This window comes from Saimiri boliviensis, chromosome 3 (assembly GCF_048565385.1).
Source record: "Saimiri boliviensis isolate mSaiBol1 chromosome 3, mSaiBol1.pri, whole genome shotgun sequence".
NCBI classification, from domain to species: Eukaryota; Metazoa; Chordata; class Mammalia; order Primates; family Cebidae; genus Saimiri; species Saimiri boliviensis.
This window is the reverse complement of record NC_133451.1, coordinates 126,842,769-126,865,266: the sequence shown is the minus strand read 5'-3', so window position 1 is coordinate 126,865,266 and position 22,498 is coordinate 126,842,769. Positions and strand designations below refer to the sequence as shown.

Sequence of the window (22,498 nt, the reverse complement as noted above, 5' to 3'; positions counted from 1 at the left end):
AAATAGAAAGAACCATACAGCTAGTGCTTGACTTACTACCATGGTCGGGACTGTGGAACAGTCATAACACGATTTGGTCGTAAGTTGAGTAGGCTATATATACAGTTGAAATGGTGAATGAGGAGATGGTAGTGCTGCCAGAAGCTGGTCCGCACTGTTGTACGCCCAGCTGGGCAACGTTTGCACTGCCAGACACCAAGCAGTCATGGCTAGTGATTGTGGTCGTAAACTCGAATGGTCATAAGTTGCATAGGTCATAAGTCGATCAATATCTGTATATGATTAACCCACGGTCAACCTCAGATTGAATGGGAGAAAGTTGAAAGCATTTACCCCAAGAACTGAAACAAGGAAAAAAAAAAGAAAGTCTATTCTCATCACTTCAATTAAACACATTGCTGGAAATTTTAGCCAAAGCAATCAGGCGGGAGAAAGGAACAAAAGACATCCAAATTGGAAAAAAGGGTGTTAAATTATGTGTTTGCTGATGACATGATTGTATACCTAGAAAACCTTCAAGATTTCTCCAGAAGAAACCTAGACTTGGTAAGTGACTTCACTACAATCTCAGGATACAAAATTAGCCTACAGAAATCAGTAGCATTTCTATACACCAATAACATTCAAGCTGAGAACCAAATTAATAACTCCATCTCATTTACAATACACACACACACACACAAATACTTAGGAATATATTTAACCAAGGAAGTGAAAGATATCTTCAAGAAAAACGATGAAGCATTGACGGAAGAAATAGTAGACAACCCCAAAAAAATAAAAAACATTCCATGCTTATGAATTGGAAGAATCAATATAGTTAAAATGGCTATATTATCAAAAGCGATCTATAGATTCAATGCATTTCCTATCAAATTACCAATGTCATTTTTCACAGAATTAGAAAGACAATTCTTAAGTTCATATGGAACCAAAAATAAAAAGCCCAAATAGCCAAAACGCTGCTTAGCAAAAAGAATAAATCCAGAGGCATCTCATTACCTGACTTCAAGTAAAGTATAAGGCTATACTAACTGAAACAGTACGTTACTGATACAAAAATAGACACATGTATCAATGGAACAAAACTAAAAACCTAGAAATGAAGCCAAATCCCCACAAACAACTGATCTTCAATAAAGTCAACAAAAATAAACAATGGGGTAAGAATATCCAATTCAATAAATAGTGCAGGGAAAACTGTCTAGCTATATGCAGAGGAATGAAACTAGACCTCTGTCGCTCACCATATACAAAAATGAACTCAAGATAATTAAATACCTACACTTAAGACCTGAAACTATAAAAATACTAGAAGAAAACCTGGAAATATTCTGATTTTCTTAGGCAAATAATTTATTATGTTCAATAGTTTAGTGATAGGTACACTACAAAGACCCCAAAAGATGCAACCAAACAAAAATAGACAAATGGCACTTAATTAAACTCAAAAGCTTCTGGAAAGCAAAAGAAATGATCAAGGGAATAAACGGATAACCTACAGAATGAGAGAAGGTATTTGGAAATCAGGCCTCCAACCAAGGACTAATATCAAGAATCTATAAGGAACTCAAACAACTGAACAAAAAAACACAAGCAACTATTAAAAACTGGGCATTGGGGATGAACAGACATTTCTCAAAAGAAGAAATAAAAATGGCCAACAAACACATAAAAATATGCTCAATATGACTTAATATCAGAGAGATAAAAATTAAAACTACACTGGATATAAGCTTATGGCTACTATTAAAAAGTCAAAAAAAAAAAAAAAAAACAGATGTTGGCATGGATGTGGAGAAAAGGGAACAGTTACATACTGTTGGTGGGAATGTTACTTAGTTTAGCCTCTTTGGAAAAGAAGTGTGAATATATCTCAAAGAACAACAACAAAAAAACCTGTCATTCCACCCAGTAAACCCACTACTGGATCTCTACCCCATGAAAAAATGATTCATTACATTAAAAAAATACCTGCACTTATGTGTTTATTGCCAGACTAGTCTACCAATGGTTGACTGGATAAAGAAAATGTAACATATATGTAAACCATGGAATACTATGCCACCATAAAAAAAAAGAATGAAGTCTTGTTCTTTGCAGCAATATGGATGTAGCTGAGGACATTATCCTAAGTGAACTAACTTGAAGCAGAAAATCCAATACCACATGTTCTTGCTTATAAGTAGAAGCTAAATAATGGGTAAATATGGACATAAAGATGGAGATAATAGACTCTGGGGACTCCACTCCCATTTCTGGGGGAAGGTGGAGGGAGGTAAGGGTTGGAAAATTATTAGTTGCGTATTATGTTCAATAGTTCAGTGACAGGTACACTACAAGCCCCGCCATTACACATCTAATACCTACATAAAAAACACATATACTCCTTAAACTAAAATACATTTTTTAAAAACTATTTTTAAAATGACTTATAAAAAATTGACTTATAAAAAATATTTATAAGTCAATATTATAAATCTCATGGAAAAATACCTGCCCTATAGAAAGCAAAAAATAAGTTTAGTCACATGATTAAAAGATTACTTATAATGATAACTAGCTTTTTAAAAAGCATCAATTTAATCAAGCCACTTATTCATTTTATGGTCTCTTTCTTTAATGTAATTACATGAGGTTTAGCTTGTTCACGTGAATAATGTTTCTAAACAAAAACAAAACCAAACAATCCCTGGGGTTTTTTAATATATAAAAAGTGGTGGACTGAATGCTTAGTACATTTCACTCCCTCTCAACATCTACAAAAACTACTAACAGTGGATTTTTAAAAGAAATTAAAATGTATAATAACAGATTGAATAGAAAATAAGACAGATTTTTATGCAACTTTGATGGTTGGAAAACAGATAGGGACAGTGACTAACTTGTAAGACAGCAGTGTGGAAAACTGAAAAGCAACCCATTGGTACCATGGAACTCTAAGAAGATTAGCACGTCTGAAATAGAATAACTAAAAATAAGAGAACTGATAGAGACTTCAGAAGCTTTTAGACCCCTAGGTAGTCTTCTGACTTTATGTATCTGAAGAAATTCCTCCATTCCATATGGAGGAAGAAGCATGAAAAGTTATTTTCTAAAACGATTTTAACAGAAGATGTCAACACTGGCAATTATTAGACATAGCTGAGCAGGAAAACAGTACTGAAGAGAAAAGGATTAAATGAAAGATTTCCAAGGAAATGTAGACAGCTCCAACTTTATTATTGTTGAGGAGGGAAAAAAAAATTTATCTTTTTTGTTAAATTCTGCATGTGGTGGCAAGTGAATTAAACTCACAAAAGACAAATTAATAAGAGGGGGAAAGGTCCATTCATATGCATAAGGATGCCTACAAAAAAGCTCAGGAAATGGTTAAAGTTAGAAACTTAGAGGCTTTTCCAAAAAGAACAAATAGATTTCTTTAGAAAAGATAAATAGGTTTCTAGGAGAGCAAAGGAAGACAAGAAGTTTTTTATTCTATTTGTTCACATGGCTGCAGTGGTTTCTCTATCTTCATGATGGTCATAACATTCTCCTGGAGAGGGCATTTATAACAGCTTCATTTCTCAGAAGTTGCTGTTTTTCGCCATATAAGGGAAGTTCCAAGCAGACTTTATTATGCATCTATCAAATCTCAAATACCTTCAAGAAAAAAGTAATTTTCCAGCCAAGTCTGGGATTCTGAGCTGATCCCCATATTATCACACTAGACACGAAGAACTCTGACCACCAAGCTCGTACCACCCTCCACAGTGAGTTAGAAATGAACATTTGACCACATCAAGGTGAGACAGCCAGTGAAAAAAGGGCTCCCTGGAGAATCCCCAAGTGGCCTGCCCTGGGAGTACAGGGTGGAGCCACAGGAAGTTTGCCCCATTTGCAGCGGGGGAGGGTGTGGCCTTTCCTGTTCTGGGGTGGTAACCTAGGATTCAATCTGTGGATGGGGGCCTGCTAACAGGAACCCCTGTCACTTTGCTGCGTTTTCCTTTTTCCTTTTTCCTTTTCATCCACTAAATTCCATATCTTTTTACCTTTCAAAGTGTCCGCATGCCTAATCTTTCCCGGCCATGTGACAGGAACTGGGATTTTCCTACAACAAAGATAGAGAAATCTAAAGATAGGGAAATGATGACGGATAGCAAAGAACCATCCAGCGTGATTACGTTTCAAGGAAACCCAGTCAACATGCAGGCAGTTCTTCCAAACAAGTATTTTAATGTTCTGCTCTTAAATATAAGCAAAAAATAAAAAATTACCAGATATTTTTAAAAAATAAAAAAAACACATAAAATATAGAAAGTACATTAAAAATGAAAGAAATAATTGGAGAAGCATAAACTAAAAAGGAAGAGAAAAAATTTAGAAAACCATATGTAGTTAATATCTTTCAGGAAATTAAAAAAAGTTATTGTGGCTACTAAATAGGAAAATGATATAATTCAAAACAAAAAAAAATGAGCATTGAAAGTACAAGAGAATAGTGTGAGGTATCAAAAATGTAATAGCCAAAAAGGAAAATAATTTTTTTTTAAATGTTCAGAAAAATGAAGCTGAGGACATCTCCCAGAACTATAATAAAATAGACAGAGACAAAAAAATATTAAGGCAATTTCTTGTAAAAATTGAAGAACATTCCAGAGAGAACCAACACAGAACTTCTAAAATAAGATAACAGCAACAAAGGAAGAAAATTCATGATAAAATAATGCAAGAAACATTTTCAGGGCCCACTTATGACCCTGCAAACAGACAAATATAAAACCAAACTAATAAGTGCTTTTTGCAAATGTTTAGACTATTAGGGTGAAAGAAGATCTTGAAAATCTCCACAGGAAAATTTCATTTTCAAAACAAGACTAAAATTAATAATAGGTTTAAATTTGTTAAGAACAGCAATAAAAGCGAGGAGATAATAGTGTAGTGCACTCAAACCCTAAGAAATTTTTTTTCAGATTAGAATTCTGCACTAATTCACATTATCAATTTAAGGTAAAACTAGAATAAAAGCATGTCAGACATGAAAAATCTCAGCAAAAAAATGCCTTGCATGCAGCCTTTTTCAGGAAGCTCTAGGAGAAAACGTTCCATTAAAATGGAGTAAAACAAGAAAGAAAAATGCCTTAAATCCAGGAAACAAAGCAATCAGGATAAGATAAAGCTAGACATACCCTAGCACAGTACTAGAGGGAATCCTAAAATAGTACATGTGACTTAGATCAACTGTTGAGGTTAACATGGTTAGAGGAAGTAAGGTAATTCAACTGTTAAATGATATGTAAAAGACAAGATGCCTGGAAGAAATTTATATCGCAAATATTGCAGAAAGTTAAGCAAACAGGGATTTAGTATTCATGGATTTTTCTTCTATTTTATTTAAAATGTCAGAACTGTCTTAATGAGGTTCTACTGACATTTATTATTTTTTAATTTTTCTTGAAACTTAAGAACCAAAAATGGCATTAGAAGTTCCATTTTCAAATCTAAACAGTACTAAATTATTCACCCTATCAATCTTTTTCTCATCAGCACATTTCATTGGCAAACAATTCTAATAATTAAAAATCTCTTTTTGTAATGGAGTTAAAACTGCTTTCCTGTGAAGAAAATTAAAATATTTTATCCCAAAATGTGTTTATTTGACATATTTTGAAATGGCTGTCACTTGGCCACACTGACGGAAGTGGTCTTGCAAAGCTGTCTTAACTGGGGAAAAGCTGCCATCTGTAGAGAATCCACATTAATGTTACCATGCCTTCCTCCCCTTTCTATACCTTTCACCTGGATCCAGAAGAGATTGAGTCTGACACCTTTTGAAGTCTGAAAAGTAACATTTTCTATCTATTCTCTCTGAGGGAGACGTTGTCTACATCATAAGGCCATCATTGCTGATCAAGCTTCTTCCTTCCTTGCCTTTAATCTGACTTAACTTGTTTTGGTCATGCTCTGAGTCTGCATTCTTCACTGTGGCCTCAAGATGGTATGTAAGTTTCTATACGTATCAGGAAGTAGGTTCATCATTCTGAAAGCTCACATGCATACATGTTAAATAAATTAGTATGCCTTTTCTCTTATTAATCAATATGCCTCATTTCAGTGACTTTTAATCAACCTTTAGAAGGTCAAGAGCCTATGGCCGCCATATCTCTTACTTCATGTGTCTAGTCTTTTTTTCTGTGATCTACAGCAGGGATCTCCAACTGCTTGGCCGTGGACCAGTACTGGTCCATAGATTGTTAAGAAGTTGTGCCGGGCGCGGTGGCTCAAGCCTGTGATCCCAGCACTTTGGGAGGCGGAGGCGGGTGGATCACGAGGTCGAGAGATCGAGACCATCCTGGTCAACATGGTGAAACCCCGTCTCTACTAAAAATACAAAAATTAGCTGGGCATGGTGGTGCGTGCCTGTAATCCCAGCTACTCAGGAGGCTGAGGCAGGAGAATTGCCTGAACCCAGGAGGCGGAGGTTGCAGTGAGCCGAGATCGCGCCATTGCACTCCAGCCTGGGCAATGAGAGCGAAACTCCGTCTCAAAAAAAAAAAAAAAAAAAAGAAGTGGCTGCACAGCAGGAAGTGCGCTGCAGCCAAGAGAGTATTACTGCCCTAGCTACACTTCCGTCAGGTCAGCTGAAGCATTAGATTCTCATCGGAGTTCAAACCCTATTGTGAACTGTGCATGTGAGGTTGTGTACTTCTTAAGAGGATCTGAGGTGGAACAGTTTCACCCTGAAACCATGCCCCTCCACCCAAATCTGTGGAAAAATTTTCTTCCTTGAAACTGGTCCCTAGTGCCAAAAATGTTGGAACCTGCTGATCTAGATAAAGCATAGTGTCTCTTAGCAATCAAAACATGGCTGACTTCAAATACGTCACTGCCTATCTTAGCTTTTTTAGTGGATGCCTGAGGATCACAATTATCATCTTAATAGAAAATAAAGTATTTGAATCAATAACTTAATGTTGATACTATATAAAAACCTTTCTCCAATATATCTTGATTTCCTCCTCCATCCTTTGTGCTATTATGTTTATACATTATAAATGTATAAACACAGTTTTATAATTATTGCTTTATAAATTGTATTTTAAATCATATGAAGGAATACAAGAGTTACAAAGAAAAGTTTATATTACTTTTTCTATTTACCTATGTAGTTTCCTTTAGTAGTACCCTTTATTTCTTCATTTGGATTCAAGTTCCATTTAACGCCCTTTTATTTCAGCCTGAAGAATCCTTTTTAGCATTTGTTGCAGGGCTGGTCTGCTAGCAGTGAGTTCTGTCAGATCTTGTTTTATCTGAAAAATACCTTTATTTCTTCTCATAGGAAAGTTTTGCTGAATATATAATTCTTAGTTGCAGGCACTTCAACACTTGAGATGTCATCATTCTGTCTTCTGACTCTTATGAGAAGTTATCTGTTGAGCCCTATGTGATAAGTCATTTTACTTTTGCTGCTATCAAGATTTTCTTATTGTCTTTGACTTCTGTCAATTTGACTATGATGACTCTGGTTATAGATCTTTTTTAGTTTATTCTACTTGGAGTTCATTGAGCTTCTTGGATGTGTGGATTCTTTTTTTTTTTTCATTAAATCTGGGAAGTTTTTGGTCATTGTTACTTTATATAATATTTTGCCCATCTCCATTTCTTCTTTCCATTGAGGACCCTCATTATGTCTATGTTGGTGTGCTTGATAATATCTCACAGTTTTCTCTGTTTTTCTTGTAAACCAAAAATAAAAATCCAAGCCCTACCTCCCACACTCCCCCGCCCTCCACAAACCATTTAAATGGATCCCTCCTCTTGGCCAAGGGCATTCCAAAATTAACCTGAAAAATTAGCTCAGGCCATGACTGAGCAGGAAAGCAGATCTGACTCATTTTACCGCCTTCCCTTTTGGAATTTAGGAAAAGCAGACCAGCATTAATATTAACACAGACTGTAAGTCTGATACAAGACATTTACATATACTCTCTCTGAAGTCTGCTACTTGGAGGCCTCATTTACATAATAAAACTTTGGTATCCACAACCCCTTATATCATAACCCAAACATTCCCATCTATTGATTTCAGGTCTTTGGGTAATTACTTAACTCTCAATCAACTGCCAATCAGAAAATTTTAAACTCTACCTATAACCTGGAAGGCCTCCCTCCAAGTTGCCCTGCCTTTTCAGATTGAACCAATGTTCATCTAATAGATATTGGTTGATGTATTAAGTCTTCCTAAAAAATATGAAAACAAGCTGTACCCCACCACCTTGGTCACATGTCATCAGGACTTCCTGAGACTGTGTCATGGGCATGTGCTTAACCCTGGCAAAATAAACATTCTAAGTGTATTGAAACCTGTATCCAATACTTTTGGGTTCACAATCTTTCTTAATTTTGTTCTGTTCCTCAGACTAGAAAATCTTTACTGACATATATTAAGGTTAAATAATTTTTTCTGCCACCACCTCAAATCTGTTGCTAATCCTTTCTGGTGAATTTTCCATTTAAATTACTATGTTTTCAACTCCACGGTTTTAAATAAAATCTAAAATTTATTTTCAAATAAAGTCGGCTTTTCTATTATTTCTGTTCTACTGATATGCTATGTTTGGCGAGACATAATTGTTATACTCTCCTTTAATTCTTTAGTCATGGCATCCTTTAGTTCTTTGAATACATTTATAATAACCTCTTTAAAGTCCTTGTTTACTAAGTACAACATCTGAGCATTCTCAGAGATATTTTCTGTCAGCTGCCTTCTTTTCTATATATATATATATATGACAGATTTTCCTGTCTCATAATTTTTGGTTGATAACTGGATATTTTGTATATTATATTGCAACAATTTTGGTGTCATATTCTTTCCCTAATCTGAGAGTTTGTTGCTGTTGCTGTTATAGTTTCTACTGTAACTATAGTTATAGTAGAACTTAACTGGTTGCTGCTTATTTTTTTTAATGATTTTTCCTGAACTTATTTTGTAAATTCTGTATTCCCTGGAGCATGTGTGGCCACTGAGTTCCCTGCTAGCATTTGTTTAAGTTCTCACTTTATTGCTAAGCCTGGCTTCCTCAGGTTCATATCTAGGTCGTTATAATTTAGTAGTCAGCCAGTGGTCATGCAAAAAACTTAAGTTTGTCTGAATGTCTACTAACCCTTTCCAAGAGAAACTGTATGAGAAGGCATCTCTTCAAATTTTAGGCAGCCTACAAAAGAGTTATTTTTCTTACTTGTTATTTGCACAGGGCCTCAAGTTTAGACAGGGGTGAGTAATGAGACCTCTTCCTTTCTCAGGTCTTTCTTGATGATGCAGAAAGCTATGAGTGTAGCCATCCTGATCCCAGGACTCTTATATTGAATTGTTTCCAAGTTCCCCTATGGTCATTCAGTTCTTTAAGACTTTGTTTTAAATTTTTTATCAGGCTCTTGTTTCTCCAACTGAAATCACAGTCTTAGGTGGCTTGGATATTTCCAGCAAACTGATATTATTTTCAGATTGCTATTCTCAAGGGATAGGGCTTTTGCACTGTGCTATAAGCTTTAGGTCAAGCCAAATAGCCACAATACTCTGGGGATGGAGATTTTCCAAGAAGTTACTGGTACAGACAACATATTGACAGCACTTAGGAGATGGAAATTTTTAAATAACAGTGAGAGAAAGAGATCATTCCTCACTCTAAGCTGCAAGGCTATTGAGCTTTCATAAGCTAACACACCTCTAAACTAGAGATGAAGGATTGATAGAACTAGAACCACATTTTAAAATACCATAGGCCCTGCCTTTTTATGAAAGTTCGATAGCTTCTCACAGATAAATGGTGTTGTTTGTTTAATGACTTTCGTTAATTTTCAAAGTTGTGAGGTGGTGAATTTTAGTTGCTTTATCATTTTTTCCCATTGTTTTTATGGGAGAACAAGCTCATCAAATTCCTTACAGCATCATATCAGAAGTCCTTCCTTTATTAAGCATTTATATCTTCTCTGAGCTAAGTACCTCTAGTTGCCTATAAAATTTAGCACCATAAGAATGAAAGTTTAATTGGCTTGGTCACAATTGTATCATCAGCAACTAGCATGGTCTCTTTCCTTCTATGTAAAGGAAACAAAATCTCAAACAGAGATTTAGGTAGGAAGGTAGGTAAATGTATAGATTGGTAGAGGGAGGGAGAGAGAAGAAAAGAAAGAAAGAGAGAAAGATGAAGGAAAGAAGGAAGGAAGGAAGAAAGAGAAAGAGAGAGAAACAGAGAGACAGAAAGAAAGAAAAAAGAGAAAAAAGAGAAAGAAAGGAAGGAAGAAAGGAAGGAAGGAAGAAAGAACATGTCAGTATACATACAGACATCCCCAGTATAATTTATATAAGAATATACAAGAAACTAAGTAGCAATTACATCTGGAAAATAGCAAGCTAGTGGAGGAACATACATTTGCTTTAAATTTTTGTTTTTCTATTGCTTTAACTTTTAGAGAAACATAAATTATATCAATATAGACAGATTGATAATTGGAGGAGTAGGATTAAATTATTCTTGAAAAATATTTCTAGGCCTTTTACTCTCATGATTGTTCTCTGTACAAATTCTTTTTTGTTAGTGTTTCTATACAAACATGGCTTTCACAATTCAAGAAAAATAAAAGAGAAAAGAGAAACGGACTAACACACCAAGAATAATGTGATGAGTTTTCATTACTCAAGATGTAATCACTTTATGAATGTTCTTTATGGTAGCATTTGCTTAAATAGCTTTTACTTCTCCTGGAGCATCAAAGTAACATTATCAAAAAGTTATTCATTTGCAGGAAAAACAAGAATGTTTAGCTCAAAGACTTTATTTTACAATTAAACAAGTATGAAGACCTCCACATTTAAATGTTTACCGAAAGACATATTAAAAGATCAAGTTGTCCATCTTAGCTTGTCTTAATCATGAAGTTCTTTGGGAATATTAGAAACTAAACATCTGAAAGGGTCCCAAGAGATGTGTTCTATAGAAAAAGTTATATTTTGTGGTGCCAGTGAAATGTATAAAGAGTTCAGAACAGATGGGAGTGAGTTTTACTTAGACATTAATATTCTAGGGAGATGAAACATGTTAAACTCCAATGTATGCTTTTCTAGAACAACAGTTATTAAAGTATGGTCTCAGTAGTCCCCAAATCCTTGTAGGATGTCTATGATGAAAATTATTTTTGTAAGAATATTGAATTTTGTAGCTGTTTGCTCTCATACCCTCTAAAAGAGTAATGTGGACTTTTTCCAAGGCTATCTGTTGGGCTATCCTGACAATGTGAATGCAGAAGCAGACGTGAGGAACCAAATGTCTTCTAAGTCAGCTATTTAATGGATTTGCAAATAATATCACTCTTCTCACACATTTTTGGTAAAGAAATTATATTTTTCATAGCTATATATAATACAATGGGCTCATTATTTAGTATTTTATGTTTTTTTTCAGTTCTAATTTATAAAATTATTAATACAGATAAAATTTCTTAACTGTAAAAAGGATCATGAAACCAAAAGTATTAAGAGCCACAGCACTAGATTAGCTAGCTAAAAAAAAAATGAATGAAAAGATATTGTGATTATTGGTATAACTGAATTACTTGAATCTTTTAACAAATATGAAAGAGAGAAATGTGACATAATCTCAAATTATGAAATAGAACAAAACCAAGTAATCTGCAACAAAAGATAAGAACTGTATTAATGAAAATGAGACTAAAATCTAAAACACTCACTCAAAAAACACTTCACTTTTCTAACTTGTATATCTCTGAAAATATTATAATAAGTACTTTGGATAAAGAGTAAGAACCAGCAATATTAAAAAGAAAACCTTTTCAAAATTAATATTTACACATCTCACTTTCCTTTTAAGAAAGTTTGTGTTTATTTGCAGGTTATCCAGCATAGAAAAAATTTTTGAAAGATCACAGAAAATAAAATTACATCTGCTCATAAATTGTCAAAAATCATAATATATATGAAGTATCTTCTTGGCTAACTAAGGAAATTAAAACCTAAATAATGACAGAGACCGTATGAGAATAATTTTTACTCAGCTCTAAAATGTGAATTTTTTTGTTTATAAACAACAACAAAAAGTCAGACAGCTACATTTACTCCAACAGATTTAAAAATAAAAGACAATGCTGAATTTGTATACAGCCTTTATAATCAGTCCCATTCTGGGAATCCTGATTGTCTTGGAAGAGTTAGGAGGAGGTTTCACTGCCTTTTTATTTGGGAAGTAATTCTTTTTCTTGGCACAGAGGTAAATGTATTCAAGTAATTACCTGAATGGTGATTATCAATCAATGTAATTTTTACCAAGAAAGGATAACCCATGAGTGCAGAACTACATTGAGATATTTTAAAAATGCTTTGGATTATTAAACTGTGTTAAAGTTTGGGGTTATAATCTTGTCACCATCAGTGATTCTTAAACTGTAATGTGTAGAAGCCCATGTGGATCTTCCGTAAAACAGTTTCAAAGGCATGTCACCTTTAACAGAGTCTAATTATATGTATCTTGAGATGGAAGCCCAGGAATCTACATTTTAACAGTATCTAAAGTGATTATGATAAATGTGAGAGAAGTTACACACTTTAAGAAAGGGTTCCAATACAATCTAAGTAAAGCTCTTCTGAGGTTTTAAAAGTTTCCATTTAAATTTTGATTTATTAGTCTAACTGAATTTATTAAAGTCATTTAAATTTAAATGCAATCATTTTAAGAGACTTGGAATAAGATACATAATGTGCAGTTTAAAAATCATTTCAAAATATTAATCATGATATAGTTGCCCAACTATATGAATATCCACAATGTACACAAATGTGGAGATAAAAGTAATTTAAACACATTGGTCATCATAAGATTTTTATCACTTTGAAAATAATTACATTACTGGCTCTAGATTAAAGATTTTTTCAAAGAAGGTTTTATTAAATTAACATCTTGTCTCTAAGGATTAAAATCATTTGAAATGGCATGTATGTTCTTTTAGTAGCTTCATTAGTTCTATCTTTAGGTGTTTTTTTGTATAGCGTATGTGAATAAAATATTTACTATATTTTTTGATGATCATACTGTCAATGAAGATACACAAAAGGAAATGTGTATTAGGTAACTTTATGTCATGAACAATGACATAAAATTTCAGTAGACTCTATTAGAATATTATATGACATGAATGCCTAATACAACATTAATAATTCTTTATCGTACTTTGAAGTATTTCTTTTTGGAGCAGTAATTAATTTTTCCTCCAAGCATTCATTTTTTAAACAAAAATCTCATAGTTTGTATAATTGAGACATTGGCTACTAAGTTGATTATTTTGACTGTAGTTTGTATCAAGTTAGTATACTTACCCAACATTTTATTGAATACCTACTATGTGCAAGATGTTGGCTATGCACAAAGATGCTATTCTTATGTATTTCAGAATCTAACCTACATGCATACATCAAACCACATAGAAGACTGAATACAGTGTTTTAATGGAGGCATAAAGATGATGGGAATAGGGGAATTAAAATAATTATGTCTGGGACAAGTTATGGAGAGAAGGGTTGGAAAGCTTTGTAGAAGATTACACAAAGAAAACTAAGTTTGACTTGGACTTTGAAGACTGGGATTTCAATCAGCTGAAAAATATGAAGAACAGAGAAAATAACAGGAGCAAATGCATGGAGTCTTGAAATTGTGTCCTGTGTTTCAAGGGATATGTGATATACAAGTGACATGGAAGCAGAAGATCAGACTACCCATATCAGTCAAGCTCAGATTCTGAATAAGCACTAAAAATAGGTTTTGGAGTTATAATGAGGCTCCAGAAAATCTGAAGCCATAAAATAGTTTTAAATGCAAACTTGATATGGTGTGACAATCTAAATTACAGAAAGAAATTCTGCAAAACATGTTGAGTTTATTTGGGAATATGCAGGTGATTTGCAAATCCAAGATATGTGGGCTTTGGGGACCATAGGCATGGCTAAAGAAGTTGAGACAAAGAGAAGCTTTTAAAGGCAAAAGAGAAAAGTATACATATTTTATTTTGAAACAAAGCAAACATTGGTTATAGAGGCTTCTTGCAGGAATTGACGCCATTCATTAGTGGAGACAGAGTGTCAGGTAATTGCTCTTGTACATTAAAACTGCAGTTTTAAAAATCACTGCCAAAGTTCTTGTTAGGAGGCATATGTGTGTAAGAGCCCTTTAACGCTGTATAATCCCTGATACACATACCAATGATAAGGCCTATTACAAAGACTTTAGGTCTTATCATTGATATGTGTATTAGGGCCCTCCACTTCTAACCTCCTGGGGTTTTATTTATTTTTGTTAGGATTTGATACAAGTGACTCCATTTTAATTCTGACAACTTTCACAGGTGGTATATGTGCCTTGGTTATATTTCTCTGGAGGCACTTTTCAAAGAGGGAAAACTTGAGGCTAGGAGACCATTAGAAGAAAAATGTATTAATAGATTCCTGAATTTGGATAGTAGTGGTGAGCAAAAAAGAAAGGGAGGGAGAGGAAGAAAGGAAAGAATAAAGGAAGAAGAAGGGAAAGAAGGGAAGTAGAAAACCACAAATAATGGGCAAATGAAATCAGGATTAAATTAGTGATGAATTAAATAAATTAAAGAAGACTCATATTGTAACTGGGTATCCCAGTTTCTTGGGCTCCCTTGCCCCGGGGATGAGGAAAAGACCCAGGCGGTTTGGTGAGCTTACTGTTCATATAAATATCACAGACCCAAAGAGTTTAGCAGAAAGTGATTTATTAGGCAGAAAGAGTGAGAGGCTTCCATGGGAGAGGTATCGGAAGGGTATATCCACACAAGTAGAGAGGGAAAGACAGCTCCCACGTTGTTGTGGGAGGGGATCCCAGAGAGAGAAATCCGCACAGGTAAGGGGCAATGGGGTTTTAACTTTGAAGTTATTCCCATCCCATTCATGTCTTTGTCCAATGAGAGGAGTTATGTTCGCTGGAGTGATTGATCTTTGACTTTGATATCGGATTGGCTGTCCGGCCCACAATAGAGGCCCTTCCTCCCAGAGCTTTTGGCACACTCTTTTTAAACAAAGGACCACACCTGAAATTTTACCTACTGCACCCTGGAAAGTCAGATAAAGAACTCTACGTTCCCCAATAGGGGCATGGATGGAGGTGGTGGAAAGTTCTTGCCTTTGAAACCATGCCTCTTGTGGACCCCGGAAGACAGGTTTTTTTGCTTAACACAGTCCCTCAATATGACCCTAAAGTCTGACTTAAAAGCTCTAGTTTAAACTTTAAGGCTAATTTTTATGCTGTAACCATCTGTTAAATGTGTTTTGTTTTCTTTTAGACATGTTTACGACTTTCAGATTATACATTCTATCTCTCTACCTGTTGAGGTAAATTTACTGATTTATTTATTAAAATAAATTCCTATTTGATTAGTTCCTGGCTATATAATAGATTTTATTACTTTGTTTCATTTCCAAATTTTCTTTTAGATGTATTGCCATGTAACTTGACTATCCATTTCAAATTTCTTTTCAGCATTACTTAAAAAATTATTTAGGTGTATTGTAGTTAGAACATTTTTGTAACCTCAATTTTTATTTTATTTTATTTTATTTTTTTCTGCTTTAACCAGTGTCTTCTGTCAGTGGGGCCTCCAGTGGGAGGTAAGAAAGCAGGCCCCTAGCTGTAGTTCTTATCTCCTGGACCATCTGGCTGGGGTTTAGAGAATGGGCTAGCCTTCTAGCCCCCTTGCAGGGCACATTGATATGGCTCTTCATAAGCTCAAAGGTTCCTTCTGGGAAAAAATGAACCTCAGGTCCCAAAGTAAGCAGTCAACTCACTCCCCTGTCACAGGGATAGTGGGCTTCATGTCTCTTGTTGGAAAAATTAGAGATTTTGAGACTCTTTAGGTCAGAAAGGAGTTTAAAGAGCACATGGTTCTATTGCTTTGCAAAGGAACAACTCTGGCCCAGAGAGGATATAAAACTTGCCCAGACACACAGAATGACAAAGCCTAGAAACAACACAGCTTAATACTAGACCTTTTATATTTTCAGTCTCTTACTGACCACGTAGAGACAAGTCCATAGAGATTCACCTGTTGATGTCTCTGTTCAGGATATTTAGAAGACATTTGTATATGTTCATGTCTGTCTTGCCAAAATATACATTTCATTCTAAGGCTGGAGTCTCAGGAAAAGCAAGATAGTGTGAGATACTCTCTGTTCTTACTAGCTCTCAACTGCGTGGTTTCTTTCTTCTTTTTTTTTTTTTCAAAAATAAAAAATATATATATAATAAAGTTTATTTCCTCTTAGATCCTTATATTGTGCAGCCTTTTTTACTCAAGAATTGCTCCCATCATTTCCAAAATAGATATATATTCTTTTTTTAAAAGAAAAAAATAAAAAAGAAGGAGAGAAAGAAAGAGAAATAAATAAATAAGTAATTTTAATAAAAAGAATGAAGGAGAGGAAGAAGAAGAGGAAGAGGGAGAGAGAATGGACGTGTTGCTTTATTGCCCAGGCAAGAATGCAGTCTAAAAATGGGTATTGAAAACCTCTTTTATACCAATAATTGTGCTTAATAATGGAGACAGGAAAAAATGAGGGAAGAAAATAACAAACAAGCAGCCAACCAATATTTCATTTAAACCTGTGAGTAGGTGTGATGTGGTGCTGATAAGAGTGTATATTTTGTGTATTTAAAGTGGAGAGTTCTATAAATGTTTATTAAGTTTACAGGTTCCGGATCTGAGTTCAAGTCCTGGATATCCTTGTTAATTTTCTGTCAGGTTGATCTGTCTAATATTGCTGTCGAAGTGTCCCACTGTTATTGTGTGGGAGTCTAAGTCTCTTTATAAAGTTTTATGTATCTGGGTGTTCTTGTATTGGGTGCGTATATATTTAGGATGATTAGCTCTTCTCGTTGCATGGATCCTTTTACCGTTATGTAATGTCCTTCTTTGCCTCTTTTGATCTTTGTTGCTTTCAAGTCTATTTTATCAGAGGTGACCCCAATTTTTAAATGGTAGCATCTCATATGACTCAATAGCAGAAAAATTACTAGCACATTGTATTGCATTTGTTTATATTATGTAGTGACCTATTATTCCTTCTCTGAGAAGCTGTCCATCACATGATTCTCACTACAGAGACAGATAAAGCTGTAGAGACTGTAGGCAGACATGTTTTCTCTCACGTGACTCACTAGTGCCCACTTCCTTCTGCCATGGCTAATCACTATCTACAGCCTGACTTAAAAACCTTAACTGAGTCATACTTCTTCCACTGGTATGTGAACTAAGTGATTCCAAGATAATCAACTTGGTTACTAAAGAAAACTGGAGCTGGAAGGGACTGGAAAGGTAAGTCCCAAATCAAAATTATATGTAACCCCCAGAAAGGTAGTCATCAAAGGGAGAAAAATGGTGCTGACAACAGAGAGGAAATAGCTTGGAAAGAGAATGGCCTTGTGACACATGAGAATAAGACCTTTCATCGAGACTGACATCTTTCCAACTCATTTCTGTCTTTGAAATCCTCCCTTTTTAGAAGTAAACTATATGTGTGTTTGGTTTCTTATCAAACTACTTTATTTCAAGCTTTCTACAAATCTCTTCAAATTCTTCGTTTATGGAAACTAAAATATGTCTAAACCCCATTCTCAGAGGCATGTCAGGGCATGAGCAGACACACTGTAATAGAAGGAAACAAGATAACTAAGTCTGACTTTTGAAATACGTATTCTTAATTTATAGATAATACGTGTGTCTCCTCCTATCCTTGCAACATAAAGTTAGTTGAGAATCTCGATCTCCATTTCTTTTTAATTTTTTATCATTTTTTTTTTTTTTGAGACAGAGTTTCACTCTTGTTACCCAGGCTGGAGTGCAATGGCACGATCTCGGCTCACCACAACCTCCGCCTCCTGGGTTCAGACAATTCTCCTGCCTCAGCCTCCTGAGTAGCTAGGATTACAGGCACACACCACCATGCCCAGCTAATTTTTTTGTATTTTTAGTAGAGACGGGACCATGCTGACCAGGATGGTCTCGATCTCTCGACCTCGTGATCCACCCGCCTCAGCCTCCCAAAGTGCTGGGATTACAGGCTTGAGCCATGGCGCCCGGCCTCGATCTCCATTTCTAAAGGACATGTGGTCTTTCCACCTTCCATACATTCTTGTTAACACTTGAAATAGTTTAGCCTTTTATTTTTCCAGCAAAAAAGACAAAGAAGTTTTCAAAAAAAAAAAAGAAAAAGGAAGAAAGAAAGAAAGAAAAGGAGGTATTTTGTAGACACAGCAGCAGTATTTCTGTACTTTACAGTAAAATCAAGAAATATCATTAATCCTATCAGCCTGAGAAAACGAGCCAACATCTCCCAGTGGACAGCCAGCTGTTTGCAGTTGCCTTTACATCGCGAATTGCCATAGGAAAGTATGAACCTCCCTCAGGGAGTTCCAAGAACGTTTCTTCGATGGCAATCTTGACTTGACTCAATCAGCAAACTGACACTGTCAATGAGGGAATAAACTATCATCAGAGGAGGCATTTTAGGATACTAATTCTGACTCCACTAATTGTAAAATATGTTCTTGTGACAGGAGATCTTTTAGTTAGAACACAAGAGAAGAAAATTAAATATCAGCAGAGCATAAATAATTTTCTCTGACATTTCTGATTTTTTAAAATGAATATACCATAAATTCACTGTTTCCAGTCTCATTTGAAAATTGGTGTGGTAAATATCTAAATAAGGAAACCACACGGTGAACATCCAATAAATATTCAAAGTGTACACATTATAAGCACTTCATCTTGTAACTACTGTTAATCACATTTTAACTCCCATTTATACTTTCTTTGAGCAATCTTTGAGCCATATTATAAAGTTAAACTGTGTTTAGCCACGCCTTATTTTTAACCCCACATGGTATTACCTAACTTGAAAGTTGTACCAGCCTTCATCTAAAAACAACTTTTCACATTTTCCGAAAAGATCAGTTCCACCCTCAAAAGATGAAGATTAAGATTTTTGTTTTAAAGAGTACTATGAATTCTAAAGATATTAATTCTAAAAGAAGTTGCAAAAATACTTTGTGCAGCAAGTTTCCCTAAGTATTTACTCTAAAAGGGAGAATTCACATGGGAACATAAAAGCCAATGTAGTTATTTTTTCTTTAGAAAACTAGCCATACTGAAGAAAAACCTACTAGGAAAATAAATAGAGAAGAATTTTTAAATTGTTACTGCTATTTTTATTCCTCTTCCATTTTTTTGTTGACATAGCCCAATACCCATGCTTCTCTAAACCTCCTCCCACACACACTTGATTATATTAACAAATATTTATTGAACCCTACTCTGTGGTAGGTGCAGTTCCAAGCAGGTCTGGTCTACCCATTGTTCACCATCTGTACTATCTGGTTAAATCTGAATGTGCTTTACTTGCTAAATTTATAGTGTAAATATAACAACATTTTTCATTTACTGGACATCATATGTGTCCACCACAGTTTACTTCGGAGTGTGTAGAAATGTTTCCATGCATTCCTTCCTAAAGTCCCTATAACCAAGTAAGAAAATTGTATTATGTCCAAAAATGCCTATAGTATAAAGTACAAAAATAAAACCGTTACAGAAGGGATGCGAGGAAAGGAAGAATAAAAATTAGTTTCACTTTGTTGAACGGGGTTCCGGGCTGCACTGCGCTGTGGAGCAGGTCAATGAGCTGAAAGAGAAGGGCAACAAGGCCCTGAGTGCAGGCAACATTGATGATGCCTTACAGTGCTACTCCGAAGCCATTAAGCTGGATCCCCACAACGCTTGCTCTACAGCAACCGTTCTGCCACCTATGCCAAGAGAGGAGACTACCAGAAGACTTAGGAGGATGGCTGCAAGACCGTCAACCTAAAGCCTGACTTGGGCAAGGGCTAATCACGAAAAGCAGCAGCTCTTGAGTCCTTCAACCGGTTTGAAGAAGCCAAACAAAGCTACGAGGAGGGCTTAAACCATGAGGCAAATAACCCTCAGCTGAAAGAGGTTTTACAGAATACGGAGGCCAGGTTAGCAGAGAGCGAATTCATGAACCCTTTCAACATGCCCAATCTGTGTCAGAAGTTGGAGAGTGATCCCAGGACACGGACACTGCTCAGTGATACCACCTACCAGGAGCTGGTAGAGCAGCTGCGAAACAAGCCTTCCGATCTGGGCACGAAACTACAAGATCCCCGGATCATGACCAGTCTCAGTGTCCTCTTTGGGGTCGATCTGGGCAGTATGAATGAGGAGGAAGAGGTTGCAACACCTCCACCACCACCCCCTCCCCAAAAGAAGACCAAGCCAAAGCCAATGGAAGAAGATCTTCCAGACTCGCAGGCGTCTCCAAACTACTGCCCGCGGGCCACGTGCGGCCCCCTGAGGCCATTTATCCGCCCCCCCCCCCCCCCCCGCCGCACTTCAGGAAGGGGCACCTCTTTCATTGGTGGTCAGTGAGAGGAGCACAGTATGTGGCGGCCCTCCAACGGTCTGAGGGACAGTGAACTGACCCCCTGTGTAAAAAGTTTGAGGATGCCTGTTCCAGAGAATAAGAAGCAGGCACTGAAAGAAAAAGAGCTGGGGAACGATGCCTAGAAGAAGAAAGACGTTGACACAGCCTTGAAGCATTACGACAAAGCCAAGGAGCTGGACCCCAGCAGCATGACTTACATTATCAATCAAGCAGGGGGGTACTTTGAAAAGGGCGACTAGGGTAAGTGTCAGGAGCTTTGTGAGAAGGCCACTGAACTGGGGAGAGAAAACCGAGAAGACTATCGACAGATTGCCAAAGCTTAGGCTCGAATTGGCAACTCCTGCTTCAAAGAAGGAAGGTACAAGGATGCCGTCCATTTCTATAACAAGTCTCTGGCAGAGCACCGAACCCCAGATGTGCTCAGGAAATGCCAGCAGGCAGAGAAAACACTGCAGGAGCAAGAGCGGCTGGCCTACATAAACCCCGACCTGGCTTTGGAGGAGAACAAAGGCAACGAGTGTTTTCGGAAAGGGGACTATCCCCAGGCCGTGAAGCATTACACAGAAGCCATCAGAAGGAACCCGAAAGATGCCAAATTATACAGTAATCGAGCTGCCTGGGACACCAAACTTCTGGAGTTCCAGCTGGCACTCAAGGACTGCGAGGAATGCATCCAGCTGGAGCCGACGTTCATCAAGGGTTAAACCCGGAAAGCAGCTGCCCTGGAAGCGATGAAGGACCACACCAAAGCCGTGCATGTGTACCAGAAGGCGCTCCACCTGGACTCCAGCTGTAAGGAGGCGGCAGCCAGCGTGTGTGACGGCGCGGTACAGCCGGCATGGCAGCCCGGGAGATGTGAAGCGAGGAGCCATGGCCGCCCCCGAGGCGCAGCAGATCATGAGTGACCCAGCCACGCGCCTTATCCTGGAGCAGATGCAGAAGGACCCCCAGGCACTCAGAGAACCCTTAAAGAATCCTGTAATAGCACAGAAGATCCAGAAGCTGATGGATGTGGGTCTGATTGCAATTCAGTGATGACTTGTTCATCCCCCGTTGCCTTCGCCCTCATGTGGAAAGAGGAGCCAGGACCGCGGTGAGCAGCACGGAGCAGAAGGGAGAGCAGGGGAAAGATGGCCTCATCTCTATATTTATACGTTACCCCGGCAAGACACAGAAACTTGTACTTGGCGCTGTTCCGGCCACCGCTGCCTCGGGGCCTTCCCAGCACACGCATGGTCTCCTCACTGCTGCCCTCGAGTTCTGTGTCTCCTTCCCCCGCCCCTAGTCGCTGTCTCGGTTTCTCTCCCATAGCTGGTTATTTTTTATTTGGGGCAGTGGGCATGTATGGGGAGGGGATGGGGTTCTTCCCAGCCTCAGGTCCTAGCTGTCTCATGTTGTTTATTTCAAGTCCCCTTCTCCAATAAAACAAGCCAGTTGGGAGTGGTTATATGTTTAAAAAAAAAAAAATTAGTTTCACTTTGTCATTTCATGTGGGGACCATCACCCATTAGTAGGGGGCAATTAAAGCATTCTTTCACAGGAATTAATTGATATTTACACCTTTGACGGAAGTAATGCTTAAGCAATGTTTGTTTAGGTTTACCAAAGATTCTCCCTCTTTAATTTATGTACATATTAACAAAACAAGTAATACCATACACAGTCATGCATTGCTTAATGATGGAGACACATTCAGAGAAATGGATCTGTAGGTGATTTTGCCGTTGTGTAAACATCATAGAGTCTACTTACACAAACCTGGATGGTAGTATAGCCAACTATACATGTGGGTCATATGATACAGTCTATTGCTCCTAGGCCACAAACTCGTGCAGCATGTCACTGTACTGAATTCTTTTGGCAGTTGTAACATGATGGTATTTGTGTATCTAAACATGTCTAAACATAGAAAAGGTAATGCTTTGTGCTATGACTTTATGACTGCTATGAGATGACAAAGTGTCAGGAATT

At 36.8% G+C, this 22,498-nt stretch overlaps 1 pseudogene; it reads left to right on the top strand.

Moving 5' to 3' along the window:
- Positions 1-14,702: 14,702 nt before the first annotated feature.
- On the top strand, positions 14,703-21,573 carry LOC101029122 (stress-induced-phosphoprotein 1-like; annotated as a pseudogene).
- The last annotated feature ends 925 nt before the right edge of the window (positions 21,574-22,498 follow it).